This window comes from Saccopteryx leptura, chromosome 1 (genome assembly GCF_036850995.1).
Source record: "Saccopteryx leptura isolate mSacLep1 chromosome 1, mSacLep1_pri_phased_curated, whole genome shotgun sequence".
In the NCBI taxonomy this organism is placed as follows: Eukaryota; Metazoa; Chordata; class Mammalia; order Chiroptera; family Emballonuridae; genus Saccopteryx; species Saccopteryx leptura.
The window spans coordinates 359,571,493-359,593,429 of NC_089503.1; the positions used below are offsets into that span (position 1 = coordinate 359,571,493).

At 37.4% G+C, this 21,937-nt stretch overlaps 1 protein-coding gene across 1 annotated transcript in view; it reads left to right on the top strand.

Moving 5' to 3' along the window:
• Positions 1 to 21,937, top strand: part of EYS (eyes shut homolog) — a 1,965,296-nt gene that overhangs the window by 860,572 nt on the left and 1,082,787 nt on the right. The gene's annotated exons all lie outside the window — the stretch shown is intronic.

A 21,937-nucleotide genomic window follows, 5' to 3' on the forward strand; every position in this document is an offset into this window, starting at 1 on the left:
TTCATTTATCAATTTATTATATTATTTATTATTAACCTACTTTGGCTCACCCCTGCAGATTAGTGAAAAATTGAAACAACAGATATGTGGGAGAAATGAAGGGAACTGGGGGAGGGTGGAGAGTGAGGAGAAAGAGAGAAAAGAGGAAAGAGGCAGTAAAAAAATTAAAGGAAGGCTGTCAGATGCAGGAACAGATACAATAAATCTTAAGCATAAATGGCTTTAAATTGCTCTCTTAAAAAACAATGTCTTCCAGAGGAGATTCAAAACAAAATCCCAAACTATGCTACATTTACAAAGCACATATAAAACTAAATGGCACAGGAACACTAAAAATAAAAGACTGAGCTGTATACAACACATCAATAAATTGAACTAAAGCAAACACAAATAGTAATAGTGCCATCAGAAATCAGTGTGACTCTTTGAAAACAAATTGGTTATATAGAAGAGACATAAAAATATTCATCCTGTTTTTTAATTGAAGAATTTAACCCATCAAAATATATTTTTTCTCATTAAAAAGCCATATATATGCATAGAAAAAATAGAAAAATTATAAAAAATCTCAAAAAGCAAAGAGAACAAAATACCTATTGCAAGAAGTCAACAGTAAAAGCTGTACAGGGCTGAAGAATTATTTCTATAACATATAACAAGTAGTTTTGTAATTAATTTTATGCAGTACCTAGTATTTGGTCACCTGAATTTTTAATTAGCAATAATATGTTTTTAAATTTTTCCCATGTTATTAATTTTCCACGGTATAGCTTTAAATAGCTGCCTAAACTTTTATCATAGGGATATAGTATAATTAATTTTAATATTAGACACCTCTCTTGAAGTATATCTTGAAACATTTCTGAGCATTTCTTTGGGACAGATTTCTATTGTGGAAAATACTTTTAGGCATGTCTGTCCTTTAACCACATCTGAAAAAATTGCTTACAACACTTGGCTGAATTGTCTACTGAATTATGTTGCTTCTTAAATCTGGTAAAGTTTTACAATTTTCAGACTAAACTGGGACTGTAAGAGGGTGCTCATTTGACTCCATATTCACTGCTACTGGTTATAGCTGTTATCAAAAATTAAGTCCTTGTTTGGTAAAAAATTATGCCTGACTGTGTGAGGTAAACACTAGGAAGGTTATATATTTATTTGTTTGACATCACAACACTTCTTAGAACAAACATTTCCCTGTATATATTATTAAGAGAAACAATAGCCCAGAAGGAATATATATATATGTTTGTGTGTATGTGTATATATTTATATTAGTAAAATATTGACATAAAAACATTACTGTGAAAATTATTAAGTAGATTATGATTTGTATGCTCATAGATAATTTTGCAATCATTACAATGGTATGACTGAAAACCATGTAGCAAAATAATCACATGTTTTACTTGTGTAGATAACTTTTTGCCTGAATTCATTCCCAGTCAGAGCACACATGAGAAGCAACCATCTGTTTTTCTTCCCTTCCCTCTCCCCCTTCTTTCTTCCTCTCTCACAGCCAGTGTTTTGCTTGGTCTGAGCATGGGCCTGGGGAACTAAGGATAGCTTGGTTGGTCCAAGCCTCAGCCTTAGATGCTGAGGACGGCTCAGTTAATGCAGCATTGGCCCCAAACTGAGGTTTCCAGGTAGATCCCAGTCCGGGCCCATGCAGGAATCTAGTTCACTCTCACCCCTTCTCTCACTTAAAAAAAAAAAGTATTTTTCAGTTTAAAGGTGCTAATGTATTTAAAGGTGAATGCATGGGGACAAAATTAAAATGTAAAAAAGAAATATACAAAAATATGTAAGATCATGAGATCAGAGTGATTATTTTTGTTATTTTAATTTCCACACTTTTTAAAAACAGTTAATATAGTTTTTCAATTGAAAGAAAGGATAAGCAGGATTTGATGATGAGTCCAAACAAAATGGAGTTGCTTGTTATGTATCACTTACAGCGTTTTTGTTGCTATCGTCATCATAATCAGTCAGGTCTTACTAAATAACAACGGAGCTGATGAAACTGCCACCTTACTACTAGGTCTCTTGTTTCTAGGTTTGACAGTTTTCAATGGTTGTTCTTATTTTGACAGAATAATGTTGAAATCTTCTTAATATATTATTCAGAAAATTATTTAAATATTTGGAATGAAGACTCTTTTATTTGATTCCCTGGGTTTGAATCCCAGCTCTACCAGTTAATAGCAGCCTGGTTTTTAGGAAAGTTACAATCATCCTTGTGGTTAAAATTTGTTATCTGCAGAGTGAACATATAAATAATATCTCAGCCTGGTGCCATGCTAGGACCACAGGGCTATGCCTCATAATAAGACTTAGTGATTGTTGATAATAAAATGATTTTTATCACCTTGCTACTCATAATACTATAAAATCCTGCCCCAAATTACCTTTGAGTTCTCAACCTCATTAAGCTGAATAATCACTACGTTATCTTATAACATGTTGAGAAACACTCTTTGCCACACTGCAACTCCCACAAAAAGCTGCCTGAGTTGCCATTTCCTCACTATTACTCATGTTTTACTTTCTAACATCCTGATCACCCTGAATTGCAGGGAAGTACTTTTTCAGTAATGTGATGAAGCCAGCTACTACTGGCTCCCGAGTGCTGAATATTAAATTTTTATGAATTTTGTGAGCTGGTTGACATAATTTTGGTACATTAAAATAAAGAAAGATCAGATGGTTTGCACAAGGGCGATTACATAATGTTATAAATAAGCCCTTCTCAACTTATTTTTTTCTTCTGACAGCCAGCGGTTAAACATTCACCAGCACACCACTATACACTATACCTTTATACCTTTAATTTTTTTTGATTCTTACATAACCCATATTGAGCTTCTCATTTTAAATTAGAAGATATCACAGTGAAGCTTGCTTTAATGACTACTTAATATAGGACTAGCTCACTCAGCAGTGCAACAGTGCCACTATTTCCTGTAGGTAACATCAACTTGACAGTTTCGTTAAAGGGTAAATCAAATGAAGATGTGAAATTTATTTGTAAAGCATAAACTTCAATAAAGAAGAAAAGTGTTATGATTATCACGTAACATTTCTTTTTAACTGGATTTTAAAATTAAATTTTTAAATGCACTTCAGAAACAATACTGTGTTTACCAAACGATGAATTGATGTGCACTTCATAAGCCATTGTTTATACCTTTTGTTTAAGTAAAATGGTTATGCTGTCGATTTAAAGATTAAAAGAGCACTTCAGATAAAGTTCTCTTAATGCTGGAATATAAAATTTGAAGCACTGAGTTCACAGGATATTTTTAATAATGAATTTTTAGTTCTAGGATGAAATTGACTTAAAGTGTGCTTTCTACTTAAGTCAATTGCAGAATTAGCACATATGAAACAATAGAAATTGTATTCATTATAAAATTTTTCAGTATTCTTTTCATGCAACTTATTAAGAACGTCCCCACCAATTGCATAAGCTGTAAATCCTTTCCTGTTTCTGATCAGACCATTTATTTTCTACTCTATCTTGGTTCATAGATTAGGCTGAGATACTAGTCAGTTGGACCAGTCTTTTTGCAATGACTCTTTTTGTCTATTGTTTATTATTTTACTTTTTGATTATAGTGTGCATTTAACATTATTTTGTATTAGTTTCAAGTGTACAAAACAGGAGATAGATATTCAGATAGGTTACAAAATGTTCCCTCCAATAATTCAAGTGCTCACCTGATACCACCCATTAATAGTTATTACAATATTATGGACTATATTCCCTATGCTGTAATTTATATCTTGATGACTGTTCTGTAACTGCCAATTAATACTTCTTAATTCCATCGCTTATTTTATCCTGTCCTCCAACACCCCACACTCTTGGCCTCTATAAATTTGTTCTCTGTATCTATGTCTATTATAATTTTGTTTGTATCTTTTTGTTGTTTTTTAGATCCCACATAAAAGTAATAATCATATGGTATTTGTCTTTTGTATGGCTTATTTTGCTTATAATAATACACTCTAGATCAGGGGTCTCAAACTCAATTCAGCATGTGGGCCGCAGAGCAAGATCACAGCCGTTCGGCGGGCCGCACTAGGTCTACAAAAGGCAACTGTTACACAATACTTTTCTTGAACTTCGTGGATTAGTCTGTGGGCCGCACAAAATTGTTCGGCGGGCCGCATGCGGCCTGAGGGCCGCGAGTTTGAGACCCCTGCTCTAGATCCATCAATGAGGTCACAAATAATAAAATGTCATTTTTTTTTTTGCTGAGTAATGTTTTATTGTATATATGTACCACCATGTCTTTATCCACTTGTCTATTGATGGGCAGTTGGGTTGCTTCTATGTCTTGTCTATTGTAAATAATGCTTCAATGAACATGGGAGTGCATATATTCTTTCAGATCGGTGTTTTGGATTTCTCCCAAAGTTGAATCTCTGGTCATAAGGCTGTTCTCTTTTAAATTTTTTTTTTTGTTGTTGCATTTTTCTGAAGTTGGAAACAGGGAGGCAGACTCCCACATGCGCCTGACTGGGATCCACCCGGCATGCCCACCAGGGGGCAATGCTCTGCCCATCTGGGGCATTGCTCTGTTGCGACCAGAGCCATTCTAGCGCCTGAGGCAGAGGCCACAGAGCCATCCTCAGTGCCCGGGCCATCTTTGCTCCAATGGAGCCTTGGCTGTGGAAGGGGAAGAGAGAGACAGAGAGGAAGGAGAGGGGGAGGGGTGGAGAAGCAGATGGGCGCCTCTCCTGTGTGCCCTGGCCGGGAATAGAACCTGGGACTCCTGCACGCCAGGCCGACGCTCTACCACTGAGTCAACTGGCCAGGGCCTTAAATTCTTTTTTTTTTTTTTTATTAAATTTAATGCAGTGACATTGATAAATCAGGGTACATATGTTGAGAGAAAATATCTCTAGATTATTTTGACATTTGATTGTGCTGTATACCCCTCCCGCAAAGTTAAATTGTCTTCTGTCACCTTCTATCTGGTTTTCTTTGTGCCCCTCCCCTCCCCTAACCCCTCTCTCCTTCTTCACCCCATCCCCCCTCCCCCAACGCCCCGCCACTGTTGCCATCACATTCTTGTTCATGTCTCTGAGTCTCATTTTTATGTCCCTTCTATGTATGGATTCATCTTAGTTTTTTTTCTGATTTACTTATTTCACTCCGTATAATGTTATCAAGGTCCATCCATGTTATTGTAAATGATCCGATGTCATCATTTCTTATGGCTGAGTAGTATTCCATAGTATATATGTACCAAAGTTTTTTAATCCACTCGTCCTCTGACGGACACTTGGGCTGTTTCCAGATCTTCGCTATTGTGAACAATGCTGCCACAAACATGCGGGTGCATTTCTCCTTTTCGAGCCGTTCTATGGTGTCCTTGGGGTATATTCCTAAAAGTGGGATAGCTGGGTCAAAAGGCAGTTCGATTTTCAGTTTTTTGAGGAATCTCCATACTGTTTTCCACAGTGGCTGCACCAGTCTGCATTCCCACCAGCAGTGCAGGAGGGTTCCCTTTTCTCCACATCCTCGCCAGCACTTATTCTGTGTTGTTTTGTTGATAAGCGTCATTCTGACTGGTGTAAGGTGATATCTCATTGTGGTTTTAATTTGCATTTCTCTAATGATTAGTGATGTTGAGCATTTTTTCATATGCCTATTGGCCATCTGTATGTCCTCTTTGGAGGAGTGTCTATTCATCTCTTTTGCCCATTTTTGGATTGGGTTGTTTGTCTTCCTGGTGTTGAGTTTTACAAGTTCTTTATAAATTTTGGTTATTAACCCCTTATCAGACGTATTGTCAAATATGTTCTCCCATTGTGTAGTTTGTCTTTTTATTCTGTTCTTGTTGTCTTTAGCTGTGCAAAAGCTTTTTAGTTTGATATAGTCCCATTTGTTTATCCTGTCTTTTATTTCACTTCCCCGTGGAGATAAATCAGCAAATATATTGCTCTGAGAGATGTCGGAGAGCTTACTGCCTATGTTTTCTTCTAAGATGCTTATGGTTTCACGGCCTACATTCAAGTCTTTTATCCATTTTGAGTTTATTTTTGTGAGTGGTGTAAGCTGGTGATCTAGTTTCATTTTTTTGCAGGTAGCTGTCCAATTTTCCCAACACCATTTGTTAAAGAGGCTGTCTTTACTCCATTGTATTTCCTTACCTCCTTTGTCAAATATCAGTTGTCCATAGAACTGTGGGTTTATTTCTGGGTTCTCTGTTCTGTTCCATTGATCTATATGCCTGTTCTTATGCCAGTACCAGGCTGTTTTGAGTACAATGGCCTTGTAGTATAACTTGATATCAGGAAGTGTGATACCTCCCACTTTATTCTTCTTTTTTAAGATTGCTGAGGCTATTCGTGTCCTTTTTTGGTTCCATATAAATTTTTGGAATATGTGTTCTATATCTTTGAAGTATGTCATTGGTATTTTAATTGGTATTGCATTGAATTTATATATTGCTTTGGGTAATATAGACATTTTAATGATGTTTATTCTTCCTAACCATGAGCACGGTATATGCTTCCACTTGTTTGTATCTTCCTTGATTTCTTTTATCAATGTTTTGTAATTTTCCGAGTACAAGTCTTTAGTCTCCTTGGTTAAGTTTACTCCTAGGTACTTTATTTTTTGGGTTGTAATTGTGAAGGGGATTGTTTCCTTAATTTCTCTTTCTGACTGTTCATTGTTGGTGTATAAAAATGCTTCTGATTTCTGAGTATTGATTTTATATCCTGCCAGTTTGCTGAATTTATTTATCAGGTCCAGTAGTTTTTTGACTGAGACTTTAGGGTTTTCTATATACAATATCATATCATCTGCAAATAATGATAGTTTTACTTCTTCTTTTCCAACTTGAATGCCTTTTATTTCTTCTTCTTGTCTGATTGCTGTGGCTAGGACTTCCAGGACTATGTTAAATAAGAGTGCTGAAAGGGGACACCCCTGCCTTGTTCCTGATCTTAAGGGTATTGCTTTTAATTTTTTCCCATTGAGTATGACGTTGGCTGTGGGTTTCTCATAGATGGCTTTTATCATGTTGAGGTATGTTCCCTGTATTCCCACTTTGCTGAGAGTTTTGGTCATGAATGGGTGCTGGATTTTATCAAATGCTTTTTCTGCATCTATTGAAATTATCATATGGTTTTTCTCCTTCTTTTTGTTTATGTGATGAATCACATTGATTGATTTACGAATATTGTACCAGCCTTGCCTCCCCAGAATAAATCCCACTTGATCATGGTGTATGATTTTTTCCATATATTGTTGGATCCGGTTTGCTAATATTTTGTTGAGGATTTTAGCATCTATATTCATCAGAGATATTGGCCTATAATTTTCTTTCTTTGTGTTGTCTTTGCCTGGTTTTGGAATCAGAATTATGCTCGCCTCATAAAAGGAGCTTGGAAGTCTTCCTTCCTCTTGAATTTTTTGAAATAGTTTGAGAAGGATAGGAGTTAGTTCTTCTTTGAATATTTGGTAGAATTCCGTTGTGAAGCCATCGGGCCCCGGACTTTTCTTTGTTGGGAGTTTTTTGATAACTGTTTCGATCTCCTTTGGTGTAATCGGTCTGTTTAAATTTTCTGATTCTTCCAGATTGATTTTTGGAAGATTGTATGTTTCAAGGAATTTGTCCATTTCATCTAGGTTGTCTAGTTTTTTGGCATACAGTTCTTCATAGTATTTTCTTACAATATTTTGTATTTCTGTTGTGTCAGTTGTTATTTCTCCTCTCTCATTTCTAATTTTATTTATTTGAGTCCTCTCTCTCTTTTTCTTGGTGAGTCTACTTAAAGGTTCATCAATCTTGTTTACCTTTTCAAAGAACCAGCTCCTAGTTTCATTGATCCTCTGTATTGTTTCTTTAGCCTCTATGTCATTTATTTCTGCTCTGATCTTTATTATTTCCTTCCTTCTACTACATTTGGGCTTTACTTGCTGTTCTTTTTCTAATTCTTTTAGATGCAGGGTTAAGTTGTTTATTTGAGCTTTTTCTAGCTTCTGAAAGTGTGCCTGTAGTGCTATGAACTTCCCTCTCAGCACTGCTTTCGCTGTGTCCCATAAATTTTGAGTTGTTGTATGCTCATTGTCATTCGTTTCTAGGAATTTCTTTATTTCTTCTTTGATCTCATTCTTAATCCATTCATTATTTAACACCCTGCTATTTAGTTTCTATGTGTTTGAGAATTTTTGAGCTTTTCTGCTGTGATTCATTTCTAGTTTTATGCCGTTGTGATCGGAGAGAGTGCTTGATATGCTTTCAGTCTTCTTAAATTTGTTGAGAGCCCTTTTGTGCCCTAACATGTGGTCTATCCTAGAGAATGTACCATGAGCACTTGAAAAGAATGTATATTCTGCTGCTTTAGGGTGAAAGGATCTGAAGATATCTATTAAATCGAGTTGATCTAGTGTTTCCAAGAAGTCTGCTGTTTCTTTGTTAATTTTCTTTCTTGAGGATCTATCTAGTGATGTTAGTGGGGTATTGAAATCCCCTACTATTATAGTATTGCTGTTGATCTCGCCCTTTAAATCCATCAAAGTCTGTTTTATATATTTGGGTGCTCCTATATTAGGTGCATAGATATTTATAATAGTTATATCTTCCTGTTGGATTACTCCCTTTATCATTATGTAGTGGCCTTCTTTATCTCTTACTATATCCTTTGTTTTAAAGTCCAATTTGTCTGATATAAGTATTGCTACCCCAGCTTTTTTTTCATTTCCGTTTGCATGAAACGTTTTTTTCCATCCTTTTACCTTCAATCTGTAAAGGTGTGTCTTTTGTTCTAAGGTGTGTCTCTTGTAGACAACATATGTATGGGTCCTGTTTTCTTATCCACGCAGCTACCCTATGTCTTTTGATTGGATCATTTAATCCATTTACATTTAAGGTTATTATTGATATGTAGTTGTTTATTGCCATTTTCTTCTTTAAAGGTGTATTCCTTTTCTTTTTTTTTTTCTGTATTCTTTTCCCACTTTATCTGTTTACACCAGGCCCCTTAATATTTCCTGCAGCATTGGTTTGGTTGTAATGAATTCCTTGAGTTGTTTTTTGTCTGGGAAGCTTTTTATTTCTCCTTCAATTTTAAACGATAGCCTTGCTGGATAAAGTAGTCTTGGTTGTAGGTTCTTGTTCTGCATTACTTTGAATATTTCTTGCCATTCCCTTCTGGCCTCAAGTGTTTCTGTTGAGAAGTCAGATGTCATCCTTATGGGGGCTCCTTTGTAGGTGATAACTTTTTTTTCTCTTGCAGCTTTTAATATTTTCTCTTTATCACTTAGCTTTGGTATTTTAATTATGATGTGTCTTGGTGTAGGTTTCTTTGGGTTTCTCTTTAATGGAGTCCTTTGTGCTTCTTGGATTTGTGAGAGTTTCTCTTGCATTAATTTAGGGAAGTTTTCAGCTATGATATGATTGAACAAAGTCTCTATCCCTTGTTCTTTTTCTTCTTCTTCAGGAACCCCTATGATGCGGATGTTATTTCTCTTCATGTTGTCAAAGAGCTCTCTAAGAGTTTCCTCTGACTTTTTGAGTCTTTTTTCTCTTTTCTTCTCTGCTTTCATGCCTTCATTCCAGTTGTCTTCTAACTCGCTGATTCGATCCTCTGCTCTATCTATCCTGTTTTTAATTCCTTCCATTGTGGTCTTTATTTCTGATATTGTATTTGTCGTCTCCAACTGATTCTTTTTTATACTTGCTATTTCTTTATTTAGGTTTTCAAACTGTCCCTCCATTGTTGTTCTAAGGTCCCTAAGCATCCTTACAATCATTATTTTGAACTTCGCATCTGGAAGTTTGATTATTTCCATATCACTCAGTTCATCTCTCGAAGGTGTCTCTTGTGGTTTCATTTGGATTGCACTCCTTTGTCTTCTCATCTTTTTTTTTTATTATTATTTGTAGAGTTGGTTGAGGCTAGGCTTGGTGTTGTCTGCCTCCAGTTTTCAGTTGTGTTATTTTTAGGTCTTCGTGGGTTGGTATCAGCTATTATTTGTAATCCCAGGGCCTTAAATTCTTTGAAGAACTTCTACACTGTTTTCCATAGGGTTTGCACCAATGTGCATTAGCACCAACAGTGCACTAGGATTCCCTTTTCTGCATATCCTTGCTAACAATTGTTGTTTGTTGAGTTATTGATGATAGCTTTCCTGAAAGGTATGAAGTGGTATCTCATTGTGGTTTTGATTTTCACTTATCTGATGATTAGTGACACTGACCATCTCTTCATTTGCCTATGACTATCTGTATGTCTTCTTTGGAGAAGTGTCTATTCAGGTCCTGTGGCCACTTTTCAAATGGATTGTTTGTTTTATGGTGTTAAGTAGTTTGAGTTCTTTATAAATTTTGGGTATTGACTTCTTAACAGATATATTATTGGTGAATATTTCCTTCCATTAAGTAAGTTTTCTTTTCATATTCTAATGATTTCCTTTGCCTTGCAAAAACTTTTCGGTTTAATATAGTCCCATTTTTTTGTTTTGTTTTCCTTGCCTGGGAATATAAGGCATGTCAGAAATCTCAGAAATTTTACTGCTTATGTTTTCTTCCAGGAGTTTAATGGTTTTATATCTTACATTTAAGTCTTTAATCCATTTTTAATTTATTCTTCTAAAAAGGTGATCTAGTTTCTTTTTTGTACGTGTCTGTCCAATTTTCTCAATTCCATTTATCAGACTCCCTTTACTTCATCTTATTTTCTTGCATCCTTTGTCAAAGATTAATTGAATGTAAAGGCATGGCTTTATCCCTGGGCTCTCTATTTGGTTCCGTTCCAGGGGTCGTCAAACTTTTTATAAAAACCGCCCACTTTTGCAGTGCTGGTCAACCTGGTTCCTACCGCCCACTAGTGGGCGGTCCAGCTTTCATGGTGGGCCAATCGCAGCGCTGTTTGATTGCACGGTAGGGACCAGGTTGACCAGCACTGCAAAAGTGGGCGGTTTTTATAAAAAGTTTGAAGACCCCTGCACGGTCTGTTTTTATACCAGTACTGAGCTGTTTTGATTACTATAACCTTGTAGTATGATTTGTTATCAGATAGTGTGACACCTCACATTTTGTTTAATTTTTTTCAAGATGGTTGTTGATAGTCAAGTTTTTTGTGTTTCCATGCACATTTTTGGATTATTTGTTCTAGTTCTGTGAAAATGCATAGGTATTACAGATTACTTTGTTTAGTATGAATATTTTGATGATGTTAGTTCTTTCTATTCATAAACATTGTATATACTTTCATTTATTAGTATCTCATTGATGTGTTTTATTGACTCACTAAATCTTAGTCAGTCTTTATGCAGAATATGTCTGCGCATAATCTAGATAGTAGGGTAAACAAAACCTTTAAATTTCATCACAACCATAAATTTAGGCACATTGAAATAACAGATTTAAAAATTCTGCTTTTTATTGATATTCTTACTGGAGTTCTTGGTGGAGTTTCCAGAAATGAGAGAAGCATGCATTACAAAGTGTCACACATTTTGTGTTGAGCCCTAGGACTCTGTAAAGTGCCTTCATTTGTCAGCTTCCAGACACGTAATTGAAGGTTTTATTTATCTTACTTTTTTAATTACTAAAAAAAATTCAGGCCCTGGCCGGTTGGCTCAGTGGTAGAGCGTCGGCCTGGTGTGCAGAAGTCCCAGGTTCGATTCCTGACCAGGGCACACAGGAGAAGCACCCATCTGCTTCTCCACCCCTCCCCCTCTCCTTCCTCTCTTTCTCTCTCTTCCCCTTCCGCAGTGAGGCTCCATTGGAGCAACGATGGCCTGGGCTCTGGGGATGGCTCCTTGGCCTCTGCCCCAGGTGCTGGAGTGGCTCTGGTCGCAACAGAGTGATGCCCCGGAAGGGCAGAGCATTGTGGTGGGCAGAGCATCGCCCCTGGTGGGTGTGCCGGGTGGATCCCGGTTGGGTGCATGTGGGAGTCTGTCTGACTGTCTCTCCCCGTTTCCAGCTTCAGAAAAATACAAAAAAAAAAAAATTCAGGTGTTTAAGATATATTTCCCCTACATAGAAGTCTAACTTAAACTAGAAGACTGATTTTTCTGCTTGTTACCAAAATAAAAGTTACAATCTAGTGAGACTCAAAAATTTAACCTTATAGATATGAGGTGCTTTTATAAAAATGTATTTATCTCTAAAGGTGTTAATAAAATTATATAATAATTGATTTTATAAAAGCAAACCCTAATGTTCCTGTGCCGCACATCACCCCTTACTTACTGTGGGTGGTCTAGACTGTCACAGGAGGGAGGCTGGGGCAGCCAGGAAAGCTGAGCCACATCCAATTGTTAATTACAATGACGTTTTAATATTTTGACACTAGTCATGACAGTATATCACATTGATTATCAGCTTTCTTTACCTAAAATATAAATTGTCTTATATCCAAATTTGAGTATATCTGATGTTCTTTTTTTTTCACTAAATATAAATGCAGGTAGCCCAAAACTAAATTCCTTTTAGAAAATCACTTGCCTCTGTAAACTTTTAATATTGGTATTTTATAATATTCAGAGTTTTCTACTGCAGTGCTTTTTTTGGTATATAAAGATTTTGATATACAATGAAGTAAGATTATGATATTGAAGTAGAATGAATAAGGTATTTATAATTAGAAACATATACAATTATTTTCATATGTATTAAGCCATAAAATTAATCCTAATGATCTCATTTCTAAGATTTAGAAGTTGGAAGGTAGATTGTAGCAGTCTGATTGCTAGAACTTAACACACATTCTAACTGCATGTAGGAGTATTCAAGACACTCATTTGGACTAGACTAGAACAGTCATACCTAAAATATGTCTTTAGAGGTATTTACAAAGCACTAACTTTATGTATGCACATTTAATCTTCAAAATATCCCCATGAGGTATGAAATAGAATTTTTTTATATATATGGTTAATAAAAGTTTATATATAATAGAACTTGTTAAGTGAGTAATGCTTTTTTTATGACAGAGACAGGGAGAGTCAGAGAGAGGGACAAATAGGGACAGACAGACGTGAAGGGAGAGAGATGAGAAACATCAATTCTTTGTTGTGGTTCCTTAGTTGTTCATGGGTTGCTTTCTCATATGTGCCTTGACCAGGGGGCTAACAGCAGACCAAGTGATCCCTTGCTCGAGCCAGAGCCCTTGGGCTCAAGCTGGTGAGCCTTGCTCAAACCAGATGAGCCCATGCTCAAGCTGGTGACCTCAGGGTCTCGAACCTGGGTTCTCCACATCCCAGTCCAACACTCCATCCATGGAGCCACCACCTGGTCAGGCGTGAGTGATGCTTTAAAGAATATTATTTTCTGCATAACATTACAAAGAATAAAATATATTTTGAATAAAATTCCTTGCATTTATTTAAAATAATATACCCTGAATTTATTAGCATTAATGAGTCAAATTATAACACACCTGCATATTTATGTATGTAGAAATCTCTGATACTATATTAACATGTTAGTTATAGTCTAAAGATAGAGTGCTGAGATAAGTGATAGTATTTGTATTAGAACAGGACTCTGGGCCCTTCCCAGTAGCTCAGTGCATAGAGCATCAGCCCAGCATATGGATGTCCCGGTGTATGGATGTCTTGGGTTCAATTCTAGTCAGAGAACACAGGAGAAGTGACCATCTGCTTTTCCACAACCTCTCTCTCCTTCTTCTCTCTCTTTTACTCTCCTGCAGTCAGTGCTATGATTAGTTCAAGTGTGGCCCCAGGTGCTGAGGATAGCTCTGTTGGAGTGCATCAGCCTCAGATTCTAAAAATAGCTTGGTGCTTGAACATCAATCCCAGATGAGGTTGCCAGGTGGATCCAGTTGAGCCACATGCAGCAGTCTAACACACTATCTCACCTAAAAAAAGAAAATAATAAAAGGCCATGATCATTTGGCTCAGTGATAGAGCATCAACCTGGCGTATAGACATCCTGGGTTCGATTCCGAGTCAGGGCACACAGGAGAAGCGACCATCTGCTTCTTCACCCCTCCCCCTCTCTCTTCTCTCTTTCTTCTCTCTCTTCCCCTTCCATAGTTATGGCTCGATTGGACCAAGTTGGGCACGGGCACTGAGAATGGCTCCAGAGCCTCACTTCAGGCACTAAAATAGCTCAATTGCTGAGCAACAGAGGAACAGCTTCAAATGGGCAGAGCATCATCAGGTAGGGGCTTGTCGGGTGTATCCTGGTCAGGGTGCATGTGGAGTCTGTTTCTCTGCCTTCCCACTTCTCACTTAAGAAGAAGAAAAAGAACAGGATTCTGCCCCATCTGTAAGCAGCTATATATATTAATACTTCTATTGTATGATAGCTTTCGCTTTTAGTGACTCCTCATATATCTGTTTGCACTTACATATGTATATACTGCATGCCTATGCATTCTCACCTTTCCAAGATTCTCAACATGGTTGCCTTATTAAACATATACTTCATTTCACATGCCTTTCTTGGCTTGTTCATTTGGTGTGATCTAAAAAAAATAGGGACCAACATATATGAATTAGAATATTGTTTTTGCTTGCGTTGGCAATTTTGTGAAGTGTATTTTGAAGCTCTTCTTCAAAAGTTCCTTCTAATGTTATAGTAATTGTTCTTATGATGCTTCCAATGAACTATGAATTACTTTAATGTCAGGTCACATTTCTGTGGTAATGAAGTCTAAGAGAGAGAAGCCCTCATTTAACCTTGGCCTGATATTGAAGAGTTGCCCTCATTCTTTTCATCCAAGAGGTACGAAAATATTTAAGAGACAAGATTCAAATGAACATCATTATCATCATCATCATTTTATCATCAAATATTTATTGCTAGTTGTCCTTTGCCCAAAGCCCTAAGGACTACTTTAATAAATTTTAAAAGCCATTGTCCAGTCTTTGGAATACTTATAGATAGAAAAATAAAACAGCAGTAAAGCTCATTGGAGAGTTTTCGATAATAGACATGGGTTGCATAATATTTCTATAAAATCTTTTCAAACAATGAGAATATTAGCAAAATGATTGTGAAATGAATGCTTAACCCATGCTAGTTTCATCCTTTGCTTAACAATCCCAGTATTTATACACTCCCAATAGTACATATACTACAGTGGGGTACCTCTTCAGATCAATGTGTATAATGTTATACTTCTTTTATGGCATTGGGCATGAAAATTTAAGTATGGTTTATCTTTGTCCTAATGAGATATATATATATTGCTAATATATATATATATTGCTAATAACTATGATTTGCCTACTTTGATTTTTTTTCTAACCAAAATTAAAAAGGATTCCTAAAGAAAAAAAATTATTTCCTAGAATATTTTTTATTGGTCAGTCTGCTCAAAAAAGGGACTGAGATGTACCTACAGTGACTTGTTGAGAAGTGCTCTCACGACTATGCTTATAAGGGTTAAACAAAAGCAGTACTGGGAAAGAAAGATGTTGAACTAAGATGTTGTTATAACAGAAGCCTAGGTTAATGACTCAGGCCATTAGACACGGGGGTGACTCTTTAGAGTTCACCCAAAGTGAGTCACTTTCAGACTTGCCATGGAAACCAGTAAGGCCTAAACTTGGCCAAGGCATCACTCTTTAGCCAAAGATAATTCAATTCATGGGGAAGAACTCAGCTCTGAGCTGTTGGCAGGTAAACTCTTCCAGCAGCAGCAGGAATGAGTTCCTCTGTTCTGAATGGAGATCTTGGATACTCACCACATCATTTACTATAGTCAAATTTTTGTGCTTCTCAGGCCCAACTGCTTTCATTTTCTTTCTTCTTTTTTTTAAAAATTTTTCTTAAGTGAGAAACATAGAGGCAGAGACACAAACTCCTGCATGCTCCCCCACTGGAATCCACCCAGCAAGCCCGCTATCAGGGTGCTCTGCCCTTCTGGGACCATTGCTCCATTGCTCAGCAACCGAGCCATTTGAATGCTTGAGGCAAGGCCACTGAAGCCATCCTCAGCACCGGGGCCAACTTGCTCCAACTTAACCATGGCTGTGAGAAGGGAAGAGAGAGACAGAGAGAGAGAGAGGACAAAAGGGAAGGGGTTGAGAAGCAGTTGGTCGCTTCGCCTGTGTGCCTTGACCAGGAATTGAACCCAGGACATCCACAGGGCAGGCCAACACTACCATTGAGCCAACTGGCCAGGGCCCCAACAGCTTTCAAAAATGAGTTTACTCATTGGAAAACTGCTTCCCCTAAATTCAGATTTGTCTATTTTTCTGAGTAAATATACAAGAGGGTGTTGATTACAGGGAAAAACTACAACTTCTGTCACTGAAGCTGGTCTTGATGCTGCAGCTGATCCTCACCTTTCTCCTTTCTTATGCAATTTATATCACCCTCATCTTTGGCTACCATATATGCTAATTAATGTATTACCTAGGAAGGTAAAATAGAACCTTATGCCTAAATGTTCGGTGTCCTAGTAATGATGTGGCTGCTCTGTTTGTCCATTTTCTGACAATATTGGACAAAGAAGTACCAATGCATGTTCCAGTAGGTCATCTTCTTTATTGTCTTTTTTTTTTTTTTTTTGACAAAGCCAGAGAGAAAGACAGTGAGAGGAACAGATAGGGATAAATAAGGACAGACAGGAAGGGAGAGAGATGAGAAGCATCAATTCTTCATTTTGACACCTTAGTTGTTTATTGACTGCTTTCTCATATGTGCCTTGACTGGGGTGCTACAGCAGACTGAGTGACCCCTTGCTCAAGCCAGCGACCTTGGGCTCAAGCTGGTGAGCTTTGCCCAAACCCAATGAGCCCGCACTCAAGCTGGCGACCTCGGAATTTTGAAACTGAGTCCTCCGCATTCCAGTCCGATGCTGTGTCGACTGTGCCACTGCCTGGTAGGCCCACTAGGTCATCTTGAATTCAGATGTTTTCATCCTTTCCCCATTTGTAACAACACTCTACGTCATTCTAATGGTCAGAACTAGTAATTTCTCTATTAATAATGGCTTCTTTCCTTGCCTGATTATCTTTTAGCACAAAGAGACTAAATGACTAGATGGAAGCCATTGATTTCACGAAGAGACTCTTTCTGTGTCTCCCAATGCAGAAATCTCTTCCCTGGGAAAAGACCCCAAAACCTTAATTGCACGGAGCCCATATTTTCAAGAATGTAAGCCAAATTTTCCAAAGATTCAAACAGAAAGTATGTGGTTCCACTCTTTTACCCCTTGGTTCTCAATTCTATGTATTGTAGCTATTGGAGATAGAATAGCATACCATGATTATTGATTCATAATAACACTGGGGAACAAAATTTTTGTTGCATCCACAAAAACACTTGTTATTACCTAATTTAAGTGTACTGATCACAAATCTGACATTAGTTTTTCTCTGTAAGCTACAGTTTTTTTTTGCAATTCAAGATTTTAGGTTTTCATCTTATTGTAAAATTTTCAACATTTAGTTTAACATAATGAAATAGAATGTCTTCTTGGGCATCATCTTCGTAAAAATATAATAATTTATATAATGTAGTAAATACACTAATATACTAAAAGATATGATTGTATCAGATTTTGTCTACAATTTTGAAATAGAACATATTAAAACACTTACTTTAATCATAAAATTTGCAAAAAACTTACTTAAATTCTATGCAGGCAATAATTTGCGTTTATAGCTCTTGCATTTGTGTACTTGCTGAAGACAATCTCGTTTGATGCTCCAGCAGTAGTCTGCTCATCACTAACATCTCCAAGGTTTTCGGGAAACTTATCAAGGTGACTATTCAGGTAGTGAATGTTAACACTCACGTTACATCCAGTGTTGCAGAAAGCCAACAGCATCCTTTGAACCAGAAGTTCATAGTTTTCTCCTTTTTTGTTGCCAAGGAAGTTCTTTGTAACTGCCACAAAAGACTGACATGCTGCTTTCTCCTCCTTATTCATCTTCCTAGCAAATTCTTCATCACATATGAAGGTTCAAATTTGAAGTCCATCAAATACACCTGCTTTTATCTTCTCGAAAGACAAGGCAGGAAAAGCAGAAATAATATGTTGAAAGCATTCACGTTCTCTATTTAAAGCCTGAACAAACTGCTTCATTAAGCCAAGTTGGATGTGAAGTGGGGGAAAAATAATCCTGTCTCAATTAACTACAGTTTCATTCACAATATTTTGTATTCCTACTTCCAGAGCTTCTCATTTCAGCCACTCCTTCTGTGTCTAGTGTTTCTCCTGAGCTCGGCTGTCCCACAAACACAGAAAGCAAGGATACTTCATGAAACCTGTCTGTTGTCCTAGCAGGAAATTTACCATTTTAAAATCCACACATTATCCAGTTATGCTCCTCATAGTTCAGTAAGTCGAGGACAATTTTTATGTCATTATAATCTCGCAGATGAGTTGAATAACCAATTGGAACTGCTGCATAAACATTACTGTTGTGTAGGAGAACAAATTTCAGACTCTGTTTAGAGCTGTCAAGAAATAGCCACCATTCTGTTGGACTGTGAGTGGTAACACCTAGCTGGCTGAGAAGACTACTGATATCATGACAGTAAACAAAGTGTTTGTCTTTGGAAAAAAAAGTCCAAAAAAATTTGTTCATGCTTCCTGAAATGGGATATTTCAATTGACTGGTGAAGCACATTCTTTTTTTGAAGCCTGGAGGCTAATAACTCAGCTGCTTTCTTTGATAGGCCCAAATTTCTTACTAAGTCATGCAATTTGGGTTGGCTAAACTGCTGAGGGGTTAATGACTGCTTGGCATCAGAAGAAGACCCTTCAGATTCTACAACCGTTTCCTCATGCATCTTATAAAAATACACTTGATCACCATATTCACTTTCTTCATCCTTAGAAGAAATAAAATCATTGAAAACTGGAACACGGAGTGTCTCAGAGTGTGGGATAGGTCGTATTGCTGAAGGAATATAGGATATGTGATCATATGCCATTTTTTCTTGCCAATGCCCTTTGTATGGATCAGACAGAAATAACAGTCACTGCTGTGGTCCTTAGGTTCATGCCAAACCATGGGAATACCAAAAGTTATTCCTTTGCATTTTCCTTTTGTCCAGGCACAAAGCATTTCCTCACAATTATAACACATAATATGAAGAGCCCAATTCTTGTCTTGATCACCAAGGGGAACTTGAAAATAGGCAATATATGCACGTGTCACAAATGATGAAATATTGCGCCTTTGATGTTGAAGGGTGTAACAGCCACATATATAACAGAAGGTGTCAGGACTATTCTTACATTTACGCCTACTCAAAGAAGCCATGATTCAATCTTAAAACAAAATAAGAGGGTGTTTTTATCAGACAATAATTTTTTACATTTAAATACAACTACAATTATGTAAAAGTGATGTTTGTAAAAAACATTAATTGCCTTATGTTTATGTTCAATCCAAGAGTCATTGCCCTTTAACTCCAATTTAAAAACTAATGCGGCCCTGGCTGGTTGGCTCAGTGGTAGAGCGTCGGCCTGGCGTGCAAGAGTTCCGGGTTCAATTTCTGGCCAGGGCACACAGGAGAAGTGCCCATCTGCTTCTCCACCCCTCCCCCTCTCCTTCCTCTCTGTCTCTCTCTTTCCCTCCTGCAGCTAAGGCTCCATTGTAGTAAAGTAGGCCTGGGTGCTGAGGATGTCTCCATGGCCTCTGCCTCAGGCACTAGAATGGCTCTGGTTGTAACAGAGCAACGCCCCAGATGGGCAGAGCATCACCCCCTGGTGGGCATGCCAGGTGGATCCCGGTTGGGTGCATGTGAGAGTCTGTCTGACTGCCTCCCCATTTCCAGCTTCAGAAAAAATAAAATAAAATAAAAACTAATGCATGCCATTAACTATAACAAAAAAAAATTAAAATTGCATAAAAACTAGAGCATGCACCAACAAAAGGGATTTCAGATTTGGAATCAGTGATGCAGAAATATATAGAAACAGTTCTAAAAACTCATGCAACAGAACATAAAAAAAAAAAAAATTTGTTCCCCAGGGGATTATTGATTATATTATTGATTAACATCATTGATTAAGATAATATATGGACCCTGGTGAGTAGCTCAGTTGGTTAGAGCATTGTTCAGACATGCCAATGTTGCAGCTTCAATCCCCAGTCAGGCTACATACAAGAATCAACAAATTAATGCATAAATAAGTGGAACAAATCAATGTCTCTCTCTCTTTTCCTTAACATCCTATAAGATAGTGTGCCATCTTTGCAAGCTCTCATTTCTAAGCTGGCACCTCATTTGCACTTAGCAGATTTCAAATGGGATGGTATATTATATAGCCAATTAGATTCCATGGTTTCATGATCACTACCATGATTTCCTATAAAGAAGATTTCTTAGTTCACTGAAATGTTGTGAGAGATCTCATTTTGGTGCATCTTCACTACATAAGCCTTGAGTTATAAGGCAGGTTAGTAATAGAAACTTTGTTAGCAGGAGAAACAAGAAAAACATACCTGTAACTAGATTATATGTCAATTGCAATCAGAATGAATCACATGGTTGCTTCAATCCAATGTTATCTGCTGACTACCAAGTGAGTGATAGCTTTGTTCTTTTTTTTTTTTTTTTTTGTATTTTTCTGAAGCCAGAAACAGGGAGAGACAGTCAGACAGACTCCCGCATGCGCCCGACCAGGATCCACCCGGCACGCCCACCAGGGGCGACGCTCTGCCCACCAGGGGGCGATGCTCTGCCCATCCTGGGCGTCACCATGTTGCAATCAGAGCCACTCTAGCGCCTGAGGCAGAGGCCACAGAGCCATCCCCAGCGCCCGGGCCATCTTTGCTCCAATGGAGCCTTGGCTGCGGGAGTGGAAGAGAGAGACAGAAAGGAAAGCGCGGCGGAGGGGTGGAAAAGCAAATGGGTGCTTCTCCTATGTGCCCTGGCCGGGAATCGAACCCTGGTCTTCTGCACGCTAGGCCGATGCTCTACCGCTGAGCCAACCGGCCAGGGCAGCTTTGTTCTTTATTCCTATATTGGGTAGTTGGTGAAAGCAATTGCTAGATCAATCTTGGAAAACATGAGCCCATATATTGGGCTCATGCACAACTTTTGTATCTGCTATACTTTCTACTATGTTTATGCCTACTTTGGTTTCTGAAGTCAAAAGATGACTAATGTTAACTGGCTGAGTTTTTTCTATGTGGTTATGTAGTTCATCTTCTGTTGTAGATATTTTATGGTAAACATTAAAATGCACTGCCGAAAACTTTACACTCATGCCCATTCCCATTAGTCAATCTCTATGTCTTTTACTCAAGTTTTTCTTACCTAAATGTCATTATTTTCATTCCAGCCCAATAATAAACAAATTAGATTATTTGCCACTTTCAATACATCCATGAATATTCGTATCTTAGCCTATGGCTACTTCTATTCAGAGATGGTGATAACATTCTCTTACTGAAGATCATCCTATTGGAAGAATTCCCTTTTACCTTTATGTTCCCAGAAACCTCTGAAAGGCTGTAAAGAAGCAACAGTGCATTTTCAGTTCATGTACATGTACTAAGTCAACTCATCCTTGAACAAAGTTTAGGCTTTTTCTTTCTCCTTCAGATGGTAATAAGAGAGAGCCCCTCCCCCCATGTAGCCACATTGTGGTCTGAGGGAGGTCTGCAATTCCAACAGCCGTGCATCCAGGAGTGCAGTGATATGAGATCTTTGGTCTACCCACACCGAAGTCATGACGTACAACCTATAATAAATTGCTGCTAGTCTTGTCCAATGAATGTCCAACTATTACACTATTTTTTTTTACATATTAAATATATTTTAAATTTACTCTCTGATAATTTCAACTTCTGCAAATCTTTAGGTCTTATTCCATTAACAGTTTGTTTTTCCTTATTTTTGTTTAATGTCTCATAATTTTTTTAATTGACCTTCTTTTAAATAACAAGACTGCATGTTTTCCTAGATTATTCCTTAAAGAATGCCATTTGCTAGACTGCTTAACTGGAAATATTTTA